At 45.4% G+C, this 14184-nt stretch overlaps 1 protein-coding gene across 37 annotated transcripts in view; it reads left to right on the top strand.

Annotated features, from left to right (window-relative positions):
* Window positions 1–14184, top strand: part of MICAL2 (microtubule associated monooxygenase, calponin and LIM domain containing 2) — a 155362-nt gene that overhangs the window by 28748 nt on the left and 112430 nt on the right. For 27 of the 37 annotated variants that reach the window (XM_085548434.1, XM_085548451.1, XM_085548450.1 and 24 more), the window contains exon 1: window positions 1288–1424. The exons of 1 other annotated variant lie outside the window; for it this stretch is intronic. The gene's annotated coding sequence lies outside the window, so the exon portion shown is untranslated. Of the gene's footprint in view, window positions 1–1287; window positions 1637–3134; window positions 3194–14184 lie in introns of those variants that run through there. 9 more of the 37 variants (XM_085548427.1, XM_085548460.1, XM_085548463.1 and 6 more) reach the window with 4 other exon arrangements.

Raw genomic sequence — 14184 nt, 5'->3', positions numbered from 1 at the left:
GGGAGGTTAAATTAAGTTTGACTTTGTATTTTCTGGGTTCTCTGTGGAGGAAACTCTTCCACATTGCTCCCAGTGCTGGGCCTAAGCTAGGAAGACTTTCAGTCAGGCTGATACCATTTCTTTATTACACACCCATTCCCTGCTAACTACAGATTACCTCTGCTGAAAGTTTGCCAAGAGCATTTTCTCATTCTTTGTTCTTGTTTTCCTCAAGGCTGCTAAAGATCTGCATTCTTTCTGATAAGAGGAAAATGATATGTACCTTCTTTGTTGTTGTTGTTTTACTTATATCACTTTAAGGGAAAAGTACACATACTCTCCCATAGTTATATAAGCCAGATAAACATACTGCAACTCAAAAGTAAATGACCGAATAAAAGTGAGGTTCAGCCAAGAAAGACTCAAGAAGCTCGAAGACACATTTCAACCCAAATGAGAGAAATTTTGTTGTGCAGAGTACCCTGATGTTGAGAAATGATTTCAGAGGGTTGGCTGAGTGCTCGGCTCCTTACGGATTGTGCTTCACCCAGCTGTGTAGGTGAGCAGGGCCACAGCTCCTTACCCTGTTTCTCTCCATGTTCTCCCAGGCAGTTTTACATTTGGTTCAGGGCAAGCAAATGTGAGATAGCTCAGGTAGCTCCTTATCTTGAGAGCCAAGTGTCCTGCTCCTCCAGGCACCTCCCAGGTCACTCAGGGTACGGTGGCTGTGTGGCACGTGTCAAAGCATTTATGAATGCTGTCAGTTACCTACATGGAACCATAGAGTCTGCTGAGGTTTTTTATCAAGCATTTAGATACGTGCTTTGCCCACAGAGCATTTCCCCTCCTTGCTGCAGTAAGTTGAGTGACTCCAATTCATTTCTGCATCCTTTCTTTTATGAAACCTTACTTCCACATTAGCAAGATGGTTGTGTTGATCAAAACCAAGCAACTGTAGCACGAACAACATTCGCTCTATCACAGTCCTTTATTTCTGGTAGTTTTTCCATGTACTCGTAGCATTAAACCTTCCTAATATGTGACAGGCCTTCAGCTTCCTCAAATACCGAGTCTAAACAAAGGAAAGTCATTTCTGGGTTCCCTATTTCAAGCTCCGCCGGACGCAGTGACGGCCTCCCACTTCTCCAATTTGCAATGCCGTGAAGGAGGAAATCTCCCCCGTCGGGCTGAACGCGGAGCCCGATCCGAGCCCGCAGGTGGGCGCCCGAACGGCCCCGGCCCGCGGAGCCACGAGGGGGCGCGGTAAAAGCTCCCACTGCGCGCGGTGGTTCCGTGCACCTTGCTGGAGGCTCGGGGCGCCCGGCGCGGTTCGCACGGGGCTGGGGCTACCGGCCCGCCTCCGCCCGCCCCGGCCCCGCCCCAGCCGCGCCGAGCCGTGCTGTGCCGAGCGGAGGGCAGCATGCGGAGCGGCGCCGCCAGCAGCGGTAGGGTCATACTCCGCCTCGAGGGTCGCGCTGCGGGCGGAGCAGGTGCGGCGGGTGGAAGCTCCGGGGGCCGCGGCGTTTTGTACCGTGATAAGGTGCGGGCGGGTGCCGGTCGGCTGCTTGAGCGGCTGCTTGGGCGGCTAAGTGCCGGTGCCAGGCGGGGCAGTTTGGGGGTTCTCGCGCTTAGTCGGAGGGAGACGCAGTGTTACTTCGTAAGTATCCCGCGATTAAGGCTGGGAAATGCTTTCCAAACGTTTTGCGGCGCTGAAGTGGGCTATTAGTTTGGACGTGTCCTAGTGAGTGTGCTAATGAGCGTAATAGCACCCCTCCCTGCGCACCTTCTGGGTTAATTGAATATGGCATCTGCTGGGTCTTCGTCTGTGCTTTGAAGTATGCCTTAATCTACGATAGTAATTGTCTTGTCATGTTCCTTGCTTTTTTTTTTTTTTTTTTGAATGTGTAAATTCAGCATGTGATTTGAATACACGTAGCTGGCCGTAGGTTGGGCTTGGGGACTCCTGATTGCTGATTTACTTGCCCCAGGCTTATGTGGTTGATCCATTATCAAAAAGTTTTCAGTTCCCTCCTAACTCGCTTATCGGGGAGGATCTGAAGGGCTCTGCTGACTTGAAAAACCGTTTACAATTGGCAACCTTGTTGGTGCTTTCAGCCAAAACGCGATCTGAGTGTGGAAACCGAACTGCATTCTTGCATCTAAAGATGGTCCCTGCAGGTCAAAATTGAGGCGTGCTGGCATAGCCAGGAAAGTGCATATGAGTGTAGGGCTTCTTCTTTTTTTTTCTTTTTTCTTTTTTTTTTCTTTTTTTTTCTTAGAGACTCCAACTCCTGTAACGAGGCAGAACAGCACTGTGGTTTCATGCTGCCCAGGCCCTGCTGGGGTGCAGCTGCCCCCCCTCTGACTCTGCTCTTGGTTTTGAGGAAGTTCTTAATCTGGCAGTGTGACTCAGTGTCCTAATCTTTAAAATGGCTTAATAAGACTTGTCACACTTGCCTCCCAGGGATATTAACATGTAATTGATGTTCACAAAGTACCTTCATCAGGGAGAAAAGAGGGCATCTTGCTTCCTTCATTTCGCCATTCTATATTGGTTGCTAAATATATTACATGGGTGGAAAACAGATTATCCAATGACCAACTGGCATTCATGTCTCTTATCATATACACGAGCACTTCAAATACATGTTTGCCCATGTTTGATGACTTTGAAATACTTGGTTTTTTTCATGGTTTTATTTCTGGAGGACAGGTCATATGGAAAACTCTCTTTTAAAATACTGTTCTGTGGTAGCATCCAACTTATTCTCCAAGATCTGGAGGTAGTCACTTGATTTTTTTCTCTACCTATTATAAAGTCAGTGAACGTTTTGAGAATTAAAATCACACTGACTCACTTAACATTGGACGCATGCTTGACTCACGTTTTACTCAAACCAAGTCTTATGTTCCAGCTTGGGTTTTTTTTGTCATGTTTCACTTCTTTATCAAATGGAAATGTGAAAAATAATTCTACCATTCTCTGCTTGAAAGAAGTTGTCATTAGGACAAGTGCTGTTTTTATCTTTGTACTTTGTATCTTCTTGCTGCCCAGAGCAGTAATTAGCAGCTTTACTCTCTTGACTTGAATCTCACCCCACCTCCTCCTTATCACCTCTGCCTCCCCCTGGGGCAGATAGCAGAGTCTGCAGTGGCAGTAGCACAGGGCTGGGATCACCAGTAACATATGCCGGGGGACATTAGCTTCTGTGAGGTGGGCACACCTACTTGTATTACTGGTTTAATGGTGTTTTTGCAGCTCAAGCCTTGGCTTTAGAAATTTTCAGTCCTTTCCCTGAATCTTGGTTCCTGCAGGGCTGTGTGCTGGGAGGCTGTTCTGTGGCTGGGCCGACTTGCACGTTCACTTGTGTGTTTCTTTCTATTTTGCCTTTCATCAAAACATGTATTAACCCCTTCATGTTAATTAAACATATTAAATAATTTAATACCTGACAAGGAGGGCTTTAAAATGCTGCTTGATATTGGTAACTGCTGTTTTCTTCATCTGACTTGAAGAAGGAACTGGAGATACAGCTTACAATGAGCAGTGAAGACAGGCTGCATTCAGATTCTTCTTCCCCTGTGGTCTACAGCAAATGTCTGACTTTTTCTGTTTGTCTATAAATGTGGGCAAATTCATCACTGGCTTTCTAAATGTTTAACAAAAACAAAACAAACAAAAAACAACAAAGGAGAGTGTCATGGTTTAATAATTTTGTAATTTTTGCTATCAGTATTCCACATCATAACATCATATAAAGCATGAATAATTTTACTGAATCTGCAACTTATCAGAAGAAGACTACATCTCCCAGGGAACAACACGATAGGTCACGGGACCTGGACTCTATATTAACTCTGTCGCAGAACAGACTGACGGTCTTTCGAGTTCTGGCGTTCAGGGGAGTGTGTGGGAGCCTTCAGCCGTTCGCCTAGATTTACAGTAGGCCTCTCGGTTACGGGACTCATTCTCTCTCCTATTTTGCTTGATTCGTTAGCTCAATTTTCAATTATATTGTATTATATTGTGTTATCCTGTATTTCGATATAGTATTTAGTAAATAAGTGTGCCTCCTTAGATCGTTGCCGCTGTTTTCTTTTCTTAATTAACTTTTTCCTTTCGGCCTAGGGCCCCTCCGGGGCCTACGGCCCCCTGTCACGGACGCAGGTGGATTTTTAGTTCAAACCGTGACAGATTTTGGTGGAGGATGCGGGCAAATTGAGTTGCTGTTTTTTTCTGTGTTTTCTTCTGTTGCTCTTTTAGCTTTTAACAGAGCTACGAGTTTTTTTCTCTGTTAAGGAGCTATCTCGTGTTTGCGATTCTGCACCTGCGAGCTTGACCTTGAAAGTCCAGGCGGACTGCCAATACTCCAGTATATTTTATAAACACTGCTGAGCTTTGTTTTCTTTTACTTTTTTCTCTCTATTGGAGGAAAAAAAGATGTTTTCTCTACTAAATTTGTTTTACCAGGGACTGTGTGCCATTGGTTCCTTTTTTGAGACGCTCCGAACATATTGGGCCATGTTTAAGCTAGCCACTTTTTCTTATGGAATTGTAAACATGTATAATGATTTGAAAGCATGGTTAGGAATGCTCACTTCGTATCTGTATACAGCTCCAGAGGGAGCAACTAATGCAACTAATTATACAGAAATGGTGATTTTTAAGCGTGCTCCTCTTTCTTTCTATGAATCCTTTATGCAGTTTTTGAATGATCAGTGGGTCACACTCTTAATCTCCCTGATCTTATTGTTGATTATTGTAATAATCTCACTCAGTATCTGGATTTATAACATCCGGAGGAAGTCTTCCCTAGAACCAGAGAATACTGAGTGGCAGGGAATTGAAGAGATTCTCAAAGGACAGACATCTTCAGTGTTATGGAGCTTCACTCCTGAACACTTGAAGAATCCTGAGAGTTTGATTGCATATTTGAGGCAGGAATGTTGTGGCTCAGGCAGATCTCAGGAGGCACAAATGATTTTGGGCCTAGCTAATGCTTATTGGGCCTTAGTCAATACCATTCCTGAGAGAGAGAGTCTTAGAGCTGAGGCAGAAAAACTTTGGACTGAGAAGGTAGAGAGAGAAAAAGCTTTTGAAGCTGAGAGAAAAGATCTCCTGTACCAACGAGACTCAATCTGGTACGAGAAAGAGAGTCTTAGAGCTGACGCAGAAAAACTTTGGGATGAGAAAAGCTCCCTGCAATCCCAACTCAACACTCTCCAGTCTGAGCACAGTGCCCTCCGGTCCGAGCACGACATTCTCCAGTCCGAGCACGGCGCCCTCCGGTCCGAGCACGACGCTCTCCAGTCCGAGCACGGCGCCCTCCGGTCCGAGCACGACACTCTCCAGTCCGAGTACAGCGCCCTCCGGTCCGAGCATGACACTCTCCAGACTGAGCGCGATGCCCTCCGGTCCGAGCACGACACTCTCCAGTCCGAGCACAGCGCCCTCCGGTCCGAGCATGACACTCTCCAGACTGAGCGCGATACCCTCCAGTCCGAGCACAACACTCTTCAGTCTGTGCATAATGCCCTCCAGTCCGAGCATAACGCTCTTCAGACTGAGCACAATGCCCTCCAGACCGAGCACAACACTCTTCAGTCCGAGCATAATGCCCTCCGGTCCGAGCACGACGCTCTCCAGTCCGAGCACGGCGCCCTCCGGTCCGAGCATGACACTCTCCAGACTGAGCGCGATGCCCTCCGGTCCGAGCATGACACTCTCCAGACTGAGCGCGATGCCCTCCGGTCCGAGCACGACACTCTCCAGTCCGAGCACAGCGCCCTCCTGTGTAAGTGCGTCGATCTCCAGGTCAAACATGACTCTATTGACTCGTTGTACACTGACCTCAAGGCCGACTACAACGCCCTCAAAGCCAGTCGCAGCACCCTCCGGTCTGTGTACGACGAGCTCCTGTCTGACTACGACGCTCTCCAGTCTGAGCACGACGCCCTCCAGTCTAGTTATAACGTCCTCAGGGCGGAATGCGACACCCTCAAGTCTGAACCGTATGTACTCCAACTTAACCAACCACCGGGGGCACCAGATACAATGTTGGTTGCCCCTGTAAGAGGGCGAAAAACAAAACGAGTTTCAACTCAGATAGAGAAAATGCAGAAGGAGTTAGAAGAGCGGAGGGAGTTAGGAGAGCAGGACTCAGGAGAGCAGGGGGACTCAGGAGAGCAGGGGGACTCAGGAGGTCAGGGGGACTCAGGAGAGCAGGAGGAGTCAGAAGACCAGAGGAAGTCGGCGGAGCAGAGGTTGTTAGAGCAGTATAAGAAGATGTTAGAGGAGGAGAAGAAGTCAGAGGAGCAGAGAAAGTTAGGAGAGAGAAAGTTAGGAGAGAGGAAGAAGGAGGAAGGTCGCCTGGAGGAAATAACACAAGCGTCAGAGTCAGGGTCAGAGTCAGACGAGGAGCCAAAAGCTAAATTTTCTTTACGAGAATTTCTCGAGTCCAAACTTATAGATGGGGCAGCCTCATCAACACAGCTGCCAACATTAACACCTGAGACTCTTGATAGAGCAAAAGGTGAGCAAAGTATTACGACCATTATTGATCGATCTTTTAAACTGAGTGAAATTCGAGATCTGAGAAAGGATTTCACACGTCAGCCAAAAGAAAATATGGTCACTTGGTTACTTCGCTGCTGGGACAATGGTGCCAACAGTGCGTGGCTCGATGGCAGTGAAGCTCGCCAACTGGGTAGCATTTCCAGGGACTCACGTGTGGACAGAGGTATAGGCACATGCCAAAATCGGTCCTACACCCTCTGGAAGCGGATGTTGATAGCGGTAAGAGATAGATTCCCCTTTAAACGGGACTTGGAGCCTGAGAAAAAAAAAAAAAAAAAAAAAAAAAAAAATAGTGGAAAGGTTAGACAAAGTGGAGGAAACACAAAGTGATATTATTGACAAATTGGCTAATGTGCCTGATGTAGATGAATCCACGGTGGTACCAGATGATGGAAACCAGGATTTCCACGATCGCCTATTGAGAGAGCTAAACAACATGAGTTCCTCTCGACCTGTATCATCGAAAATCTCAACCATAAAAAAGAGACGTCCTCGTATTCAAGCGAACGACAATGATAAGACCATACGTTTTGCTTTGTTGTATTTCTTGAGTAATCATGGGGAGGATATAAAGAAGTGGTATAACTCATCCACTTCTGCACTTCAGGCACGAGTGAAAGAATTACAATCCAAAACAACCACCAAGGTGAACTCTTCCAAACGGGGGAGAGTTCCAGTTGCTGCAAGTCGACGAGGTAAACAATAGAGGGGCCCTGCCCCCAGCCAGGGGGGGGAAAGGGACAACAGAGTATACTGGACTGTGTGGATTAAGTGGCCTGGCACATCTCAACCACAGAAATATAAAGCCTTGGTGGACACTGGTGCACAATGCACCCTAATGCCCTCAAGTCACCAAGGGACACAACCAATTTATATCCATGGAGTGACTGGGGGTTCCCAAGAATTGACTATGTTGGAGGCCGAAATAAGCCTCACTGGTAAAAACTGGCGAATGCACCCTATTGTGACTGGTCCAGAGGCTCCATGTATACTGGGAATCGATTACCTTAGGATGGGATATTTCAAGGATCCCAAGGGGTATCGATGGGCCTTTGGGATAGCTGCTGTAAACACAAATGGTGTTAAGCAGCTGTCAACTTTACCTGGTCTGTCAGATGATCCTTCTGCTGTGGGGTTGCTCCAGGTAAAAGACCAAGAGGTACCAATTGCCACCAAAGTGGTTCACAGACGGCAGTACCGCACCAATAGGGACTCATTGCTCCCCATTCAAAAGCTAATTCGCCAATTAGAAAATCAGGGAGTGATTAGCAAAACGCACTCGCCTTTTAACAGCCCCATATGGCCAGTGCGTAAAACCAGTGGGGAATGGAGGCTGACGGTAGATTACCGTGGCCTGAATGAAGTTACACCTCCATTAAGTGCTGCTGTACCAGACATGCTAGAACTCCAGTATGAACTGGAGTCAAAAGAAGCTAGGTGGTATGCCACCATTGATATTGCTAATGCCTTCTTTTCCATCCCATTGGCTGCAAAATGTAGGCCACAGTTTGCTTTTACCTGGAGAGGTATTCAGTATACCTGGAACCGTTTACCCCAGGGGTGGAAGCACAGCCCAACAATTTGCCATGGATTGATCCAAGCTGTTTTGGAACAGGGTAATGCTCCTGAGCACTTGCAGTATATTGATGACATTGTGGTGTGGGGCCATACAGCAGCAGAGGTTTCCAAGAAAGGGAAACAGATAATCCAAATTCTTTTGAAAGCTGGTTTTGCCATTAAGCGCAGCAAGGTGAAGGGGCCTGCCCAGGAAATCCAGTTCTTAGGCATAAAATGGCAAGATGGACGTCGTCACATCCCAGCAGATGTGATTGACAAAATCACTGCTATGTCTCCGCCCACAAATAAAACAGAGACCCAATCTTTTCTGGGAGTAGTGGGCTTTTGGAGAATGCATGTCCCAAACTACAGCCACATAGTGAGCCCTCTCTATCAGGTAACACGGAAGAAGAATAATTTCTCATGGGGTCCTGAGCAGCAGCAGGCTTTTGAGCAGATAAAACAAGAAATAGCCCGTGCCGTGGCCTTGGGGCCAGTACGGACGGGACAGGATGTGAAGAACATCCTCTACACTGCTGCTGGAGAGAAAGGTCCCACCTGGAGTTTGTGGCAAAGAGCCTCAGGAGAGACCCGAGGCCGACCCCTAGGATTTTGGAGTCGAGCATATAAAGGGTCTGAGGAGCGCTACACTCCAACTGAGAAGGAGATCTTAGCCGTGTATGAGGGGGTTCGGGCTGCTTCTGAAGTAGTTGGGACAGAGGTTCAGCTTCTTCTAGCACCTCGCTTGCCAGTAATAAACTGGATGTTTAAAGGACAGGTTCCCTCCACCCATCATGCTACTGATGCCACTTGGAGTAAGTGGATTTCATTAATTACTCAACGAGCTCGAATGGGAAAACTCAGCCGTCCTGGAATTCTAGAAGTGATCATGGACTGGCCTGAGAGTAAAAAAATTGAAACACCACCTACAGAAGAGGTATCACGTGCTAAAGAGGCACCACCATACAATGAGCTACCAGAAAACGAAAAGAAATTTGCCCTGTTCACAGACGGATCATGTCGTATTGTAGGGAAGCATCGCAGATGGAAAGCTGCTGTATGGAGCCCCACACGACAAGTTGCAGAAGCCACCGAAGGTAAAGGAGAATCAAGTCAATTCGCAGAGGTAAAGGCTGTTCAGCTGGCTTTAGATGTGGCTGAACGGGAGAGGTGGCCAATGCTTCATCTTTATACTGATTCATGGATGGTGGCAAATGCCTTATGGGGGTGGTTGCAACAGTGGGAAAATGATAATTGGCAACGAAAGGGTAAACCTGTTTGGGCTGCTGAACTGTGGAAAGACATTGCTGCCCGAATAAGGAACATTGTTGTAAAGGTGCGCCATGTAGATGCTCATGTGCCTAAAAGTAAGGCTACTGAAGAACATAAAAATAACCATCAGGTTGATCGAGCTGCCAAAATTGAGGTGGCTCAAATAGACTTGGACTGGCAGAACAAGGGTGAATTATTCCTAGCTCGGTGGGCCCATGAGACTTCAGGTCATCAAGGAAGGGATGCAACATATAAGTGGGCCAGAGACCGAGGGGTGGACTTAACTATGGACGCTATTGCTCAAGTTATTCATGATTGTGAAACATGCGCCATAATTAAACAAGCCAAGAGGATGAAACCTATTTGGGGGGAAGGGCGATGGCAAAAGTATAAATATGGAGAGGCATGGCAGGTTGATTATATCACCTTGCCACGATCTCGCAATGGTAAGCGTTATGTACTCACCATGGTGGAGGCAACCACTGGGTGGCTCGAAACATACGCAGTACCCCATGCTACCGCCCGAAACACCATATTAGGGTTGGAAAAGCAAATCCTGTGGCGGCATGGCACTCCGGAAAGAATTGAATCAGATAATGGGACCCATTTTAAAAATTCCCTTGTAACCACTTGGGCCAAAAATCATGGCATTGAGTGGATTTACCATATTCCCTATCATGCACCAGCTTCTGGTAAGATTGAACGATTCAATGGGTTGTTGAAAACTATGTTGAAAGCAATGGGTGGTGGAACGTATAAAAACTGGGAGAACCATTTAGCAGAAGCCACCTGGTTGGTCAACACTCGAGGATCTAGTAATCGTAATGGTCCTAACCAATCCAGCTCCCTACGTACCGTGGAGGGAGATAAGGTTCCTGTAGTACACATAAAGAGTGTGTTGGGAAAAACAGTTTGGGTCCTTCCAGCGTCTGGAAAGGGCAAACCTCTCCGGGGTACTGTCTTTGCCCAGGGACCTGGGTGCACATGGTGGGTGATGGACAAAAATGGGAATGTTCAATGTGTACCACAAGGGAATTTGATGTTGGGGGAGTGCAGCCAATGATTTTCCTGTAGATATATAGGTAGAGTCTCAGAAAATATTTCAATTGGTTACAGAATAGTTCAATTAGGTATAGGACTTAAGATAGAGTGGATCAATGTTAAGGAAACACTTTTCTCTATATACCTTAATTAGGCATTCTGTAAGCAAGTTTTCCATCTGGACTCTATATCCTGCACTGGCCATGCATGTGTAGAGCACACATGGAAAGAAGTATAAGTCAGAAGGAAATCTGCTGTGGTGGCTGGGAAAGGATGAGTGCACCTTGATGTGGGGGACGCCCTACCAGCGCTGCCTTTCCCCTCTACCGCTGACATGTTTTCCTTTTTCTGGCAGTTTTGCCATTTTCTCAAAATTAATAAATAGTAAATTAGGTTATAGAGTTTTGTTCTCAACTTAGGGATTTGTATGGAATAAATATAGATTGTTGAGAAAAAATAAGGTTGCTGTTCATTCACAATTATACATATGAGTGTGTATGTATGTATAAATATAATGTAATGATGTAGAATAAGGGGTGGAATGTCATGGTTTAATAATTTTGTAATTTTTGCTATCAGTATTCCACATCATAACATCATATAAAGCATGAATAATTTTACTGAATCTGCAACTTATCAGAAGAAGACTACATCTCCCAGGGAACAACACGATAGGTCACGGGACCTGGACTCTATATTAACTCTGTCGCAGAACAGACTGACGGTCTTTCGAGTTCTGGCGTTCAGGGGAGTGTGTGGGAGCCTTCAGCCGTTCGCCTAGATTTACAGTAGGCCTCTCGGTTACGGGACTCATTCTCTCTCCTATTTTGCTTGATTCGTTAGCTCAATTTTCAATTATATTGTATTATATTGTGTTATCCTGTATTTCGATATAGTATTTAGTAAATAAGTGTGCCTCCTTAGATCGTTGCCGCTGTTTTCTTTTCTTAATTAACTTTTTCCTTTCGGCCTAGGGCCCCTCCGGGGCCTACGGCCCCCTGTCACGGACGCAGGTGGATTTTTAGTTCAAACCGTGACAGAGAGAGAGAAATACTGTGTTCTCAACTTTCTCAGCTCTGCATTTCCTTTCCTTGTTCTTTGTTGCCTTCCTTAACCTGAAGATGAAGATGTAGAGCAGTATGAAGTGTCTGATATTGCGGTGGTCGCACTTCTTGTAAGGAGTTTTGATTTCCTTTGGTTTTGTCTCAAATCTAGAAGCAGGCATCATCTGAGAAGATTCTGCTTTCTTCCTTAGGTATTCTGAATTAAAGTTTTCCTGTCTGTTGCCCATGTCTCACGAGAAATGTGGAGATGAGAGGCTTTCTTTGTGGTTGCAGGAAGCCAAAAAATGAGAGGTGAAGCATGTTCACTGAGAAGCCAGCTAGCAATCAAGTCTTTCACCTCTTTTAACATATACCTTGTATCTGCTCCAGCTGTCTCACTGCTCTGGTATTTTATAATTAGTATCTTGAAAACTCAAGGGAAAGCTTTCAAATGCTACGTATTTCCCACTGGGACTCTTCCACGTGGCTGTAACATTTGTTGTGAGACCTTGGTAACATGTGTCTGTTCCTCAGATGGGTTGGATTCCCCTTGTGTCAGCAGGAAATCTGGCTTTCTACTGGAAGAGGCTGTACTTCTTAGGAGTGTGGTGTGTTTTGATTCCCTTGAGATGAAGGTGATGTCAGGTGACTGAAATTGAGGTCTGCTTTCCTGTGTGGTGCTTCTGTTTTTTCAGCTTGTTCTCCTGTTGTGTCCATGGTCAGCGAGTTACAGGATGGCTGAGGATGGCTTTGTGTCTCTGTAAAGGCAGCCTGGCACACTTACATATGTATAACACACACATACTTGTATAATATACACTTACAGCATGCACTTACAGTATGAGAGCAAATTGTTTTGCTATACTTCTTTCTGTTTGAAGAGTCCTCGTGTACTTGCCATAAATTTGAGAAATGCAGCCTCTGCTCTGTGTCTGGCAGCCAGGCTGCTGGGGGGGGAGGTGGTGGAATGACATGACATGCTGTTTGGCTTGCTTGTCACTAGGACTGGTTTTAGAGGTGTTTATGCTGACAGATCGACTCCTTCAGAAGTGGTATTAGTAGTTCGGGGTATTCCAGCACCAGAGGCTAGACTGTTTCCAGAAAACAGGGGTATTCTAAATTAAGGCCATTAAGTGTTCACTGATTCAGTGACTGCAGATACACAGTTAATATTGTATTGTGACACATTCTGAAAATGGCTGGGTTTATTTTTGACATGGAGAAGATGACTAAGAATAACTCTTTCATCTATGCATACTTGCATTTACAAGCAAGTGAAAACTTCCCCAAAATGATCTTTAGTCATGTTTATACTCTTAAGTCCATGAAAGGAAAAAAAATTGACTTAGGCTTAAGTCTAAGAAGTACATGTTGTCAGGCCCATTTCCTGCTCCAGGCAACAGTTCAGTGAATTTGGGTTTTATTCAGGAAGTTGTTTTCCCTTCCAAATACTTGGGGGCAATCTCGTATGTGAGATGCAGGGACATGGTGAAGAAGCACAGGTCCTTGTCAGGAAAGGCAGGTGCTACCACAGCACAAATTCTGATAGATGCTACTGTCTTTGCTTATCACCTCAGCTTTTAATTGTGTTTATCTCAGTGTCCCAGTAACTCAGATGTAACTAGGAAATGTAACTTCAGAAAGTTACTGGTTGAAACTTCACTCAAGTTCAGACTTTCCTGTACTTGTGTTTGTTTCCTGTTGCTTTTTCCATCTTAGATCTGTGATGGTAAAAACTTCTGAGGGGGGAACAATTCTGTAGGCTGCTCCTGGCTTTAGTCTTCAGCTGCCTGGCTCTTTGTGGGCACCTTGCTACGTTGTGTTAATTGGTGGCCAAAGGCTGCTTGGGAATTTTCAGGCAGATGGTTTATCAAATTGTGTGTTGGGAACATGTCAACTAGATTTAACTCTTTGTTCTTGTCTCTGGTATCTGCATTGGTATGGACAAACAAAGGCAGTATTTTCTTCACATGCTACATTCAGCCAAGTGGATGCTACCAGTTTAGATTTTAAAACGACTGTAAATGCATGTTACAGAGTTTTGGCTTCTTAAATAGTAGGTTCTTTGGATCCTTTAGTCCACGATAAACCCTTCTCAGACCTTTTAAGCTTGCAGCTTATTGTCCATGAAGACTCCAGTAATGCTGAAGGTGGTGTTAGAGTTTATCTTTCTGTGTAACTGACGTAGCCAAGGATAAAAATAGAATTTCCAAAGCCATGTGAAATTTTTGTTGGGAATATGTGGGTATGTATTTAACTAGCTTTAAATAGTCTTACTGTAATTCAGCCTTGTATCCATAAAATTTGCATGAGGGAAGACTGTTTTAATAGTGTTTCTTTAGAAAGACTGAGTGCATCAAAATACTGTTTAGTTTAGATAATGTATTTTGCTGTCCTGAATATTACCTGAATAGTCAACTCCAACTGGCAGTTGACAGGCTTTTAAATACTTATGGCATGTTTTCCCCGTCTGTTGTCTGCAAATCAAATGATGTCCAGCAACAAATTAATAAAAAGCAAAGCAAAAGCTGAAGCAGGAGATGCCTTTTTCTCCCATCCCTCTGAGAAGACTTGGGTTTGGCAGATAGTGGAATTCTTATTTGCATCTAATTGGCTGAGTGTGTATTGCAGTAACTATAATCTGTGCTATTGGCTGAGGTGAGTCCCATCTGTTAGAGTTGTTAGGGATGTGCAGTGCCCTGAGCCTTTGCACCT

Source organism: Coturnix japonica, chromosome 5 (genome assembly GCF_054131305.1).
Source record: "Coturnix japonica strain WE chromosome 5, WE-NBRP24, whole genome shotgun sequence".
Classification (NCBI taxonomy): domain Eukaryota; kingdom Metazoa; phylum Chordata; class Aves; order Galliformes; family Phasianidae; genus Coturnix; species Coturnix japonica.
The sequence above is the reverse complement of the archived record's forward strand: the minus strand, read 5'-3'. Positions and strand labels throughout refer to the sequence as shown.